Source organism: Pinus tabuliformis, chromosome X (genome assembly GCF_031772625.1).
Source record: "Pinus tabuliformis cultivar Carrire ecotype Pingquan chromosome X, CPIR1, whole genome shotgun sequence".
Classification (NCBI taxonomy): Eukaryota; Viridiplantae; Streptophyta; class Pinopsida; order Pinales; family Pinaceae; genus Pinus; species Pinus tabuliformis.
In genome coordinates, this window is record NC_142308.1 from 1,159,503,124 (window position 1) to 1,159,505,645 (window position 2,522).

The following is a 2,522-nucleotide window of genomic DNA, read 5'->3' on the forward strand; positions in this document are numbered from 1 at the left end:
ACTTCTTCATTTACAGATGCTGCGATCAATGCATAGGCTTTGTTGTTCTTGTTTTCGCAAATGACAAGTTCTTTATCTGATGTGGGCTGCACAGGGTCTTTGTCTTCTTCTCTGACACACACTCCTTTCCACAACTCATTGTAGATGAGGGTGTGTTTTACCATCCGAGACCATTCAGAATAGTTCTCCTTGCCAGTGAGAACTATTCTGACCATAGAGATGATTGAATGCATTCTGTAAAAAATTACTTCTGCTAAAAAAATCCTTACGTTACAACCTTCAAATCCCTCTAATATTTTGCTAAAAGCATCAGCATTTCATTGTACATATCACTGCAATACTACTATGTTTTGAAAAAATGCGCAATGGATCACTTCAATGTATCACTTCATTCTATTAATATATCACTTCAATATATCATTACTACAAATGCTTTGGTATATAAGACATTCTGGAAACACCGCAATATTTTGAATGATATACAAACGCTTTGAATTATTTAAACTATGTAATATCATGAAGTCAACAAACTGCTCAACGCTATACCAAAACCGCCATCATAAATATATATTGAAGTTAAAATCAATAGCACAACATTATACCAGAATCGCCATACTGAAGTTAAAAATCAACTGCATAATACTAAAGCCCTTGCAGTCTTCGTAATACCCAGCATTACTGGCGACTGTTGAGGCTCTCGCGTTCTGCGAAAATGTCTTTGATTGCAAATGAGGAGTTTCAACACATTCTTCGTGTCCTCAACACCAATGTTGATGGGCGACAGAAGATCATGTTTGCCCTGACTTCTATCAAGGGAATTTGTCGGCGTTTGGCCAACCTTGGAGTAGGTAGGATATGAACAAGAGAGCTGGTGAACTTTCTGCACTTGAGAGCTTGAGAACCTGATGATAATTGTCATGAATCCTAAACAATTCAAGATCCCAGATTGGTCTTTTTTAAACAGACAGAAAGATATCAAGGATGGCGGAACCACTCAGGTGGTATCCAATGCTCTTGACATGAAACTCAGGGATGACTTGGAACGCTTGAAGAAGATCAGGAACCACCGCGGTCTTCGTCACTACTGGGGCCTTAGGGTGCGTGGAAAACACACAAAGACCACTGATCGCAGGGGATGTTGGTAGCTATTCGCACAAAATGAGACGAAGCACGAAAACAGTTGTCAAATCTCGGGGTAGATTACTGCAATATAGTAACGAATACACAGAAACAAAAGGCGTCACATCTATGGATCGATCCCAGTGCCAAGACTGTTGGTGTCTCAAAAAAGCATTGAGCATAGATAGATCGGAGTGGCGCCACCAAATGGTATTCAGGTTTAATCAGGATTCGAGCAAGCTTGGCCGCCCAGAACCAAATGGAGAGATGAGCTGTACAACAACCATGGCGGTGATAAATGATAAGATTATCTTCACTAGACTATAGTGACTATACAGTGGAAAAGATGGAATTTCACACAGTCGATGTATTTAGATACTTGGACGAGCCTCCACAGCCAGAGACAGCTAGTGAGGAAAATACAGTCCGGCCTCGGCCTCAGGGAAAATGACAGAGGCTTTTTTTTTTTTTGGTGATTCTTCGGATAGCAAGAAAGACTTTCTTGGAAATGATTACTCAGCAGATGCGCAGGACAATCAATGAGAGGCAGCGGTGGAGAGGCAGCGAAACGAATGAAACGCAGGACAATCAATGACTGTTAACCGATGCTCAGAGAATTAATGACACGCAGGACAGAGGAGCGCTCAGGACATAGGAGCGCTCAGGAAAGAGCAGCGCTCAGGACAGAGGTAAGGGAGTTACAAGGAATCTGGGACCTGCGCTCTGATACCATGTCAGGCCAAGGTAACTCCAAAAATGGGCAGAAGAAAACTGACTGACTATTTCATTAGATAACTATTGTTTATATACATAAAATGGGACGGATCAGTTCATCTTCTTGATGACTGTTCACGTTCCAGTTTACTCAACCGTTGAAGATTAGGTGTGAACATTAAGGTAGTGGTAATATTAATGTGTCCCTGGTGGAATTCATCCTTCTGACTTCCAAATTGTGTGATTTAGTTACATGTATACCTACCTTAATCAAAGGATTTATGTTTGGTTGTATTATTCTCTGACATGGTAATCTTAAGCTCATGCCACCATTGGTTGAACACAACCTCGTGGAAACACATTCCACCATGGATGTTTGACGAGTCTTCCTTCACGCATATACTTAAACATGTAAACGAGGTCCCACATGAAAGTTGTAACCCTAGCTAGTTGTCTTGATAAAAAATGGGTATGTGAAAGGAAGATATCAATGTTGATTAGCTTTCCTGTATAGTCAGGGTAACTACCGACCTTTTCTTCTGTTGCATTGATTGCATTTGTCACGTGACCGAGTCTAGAGCCGAGCTCTGCAACTCATGTGCATCTGAATGTGTAGAAGGGGTTCTTTCGGATCTCATTATGATGTTCTTGTGAAAATGCGTGTCATGACTCATTTGTTCTGCATTAGA

At 41.0% G+C, this 2,522-nt stretch overlaps 1 pseudogene; it reads left to right on the forward strand.

The window, feature by feature from the left end:
* The first annotated feature begins 693 nt into the window (after positions 1 to 693).
* Positions 694 to 1,145, forward strand: LOC149144016 (small ribosomal subunit protein uS13z/uS13y/uS13x pseudogene; annotated as a pseudogene).
* Positions 1,146 to 2,522: the final 1,377 nt, after the last annotated feature.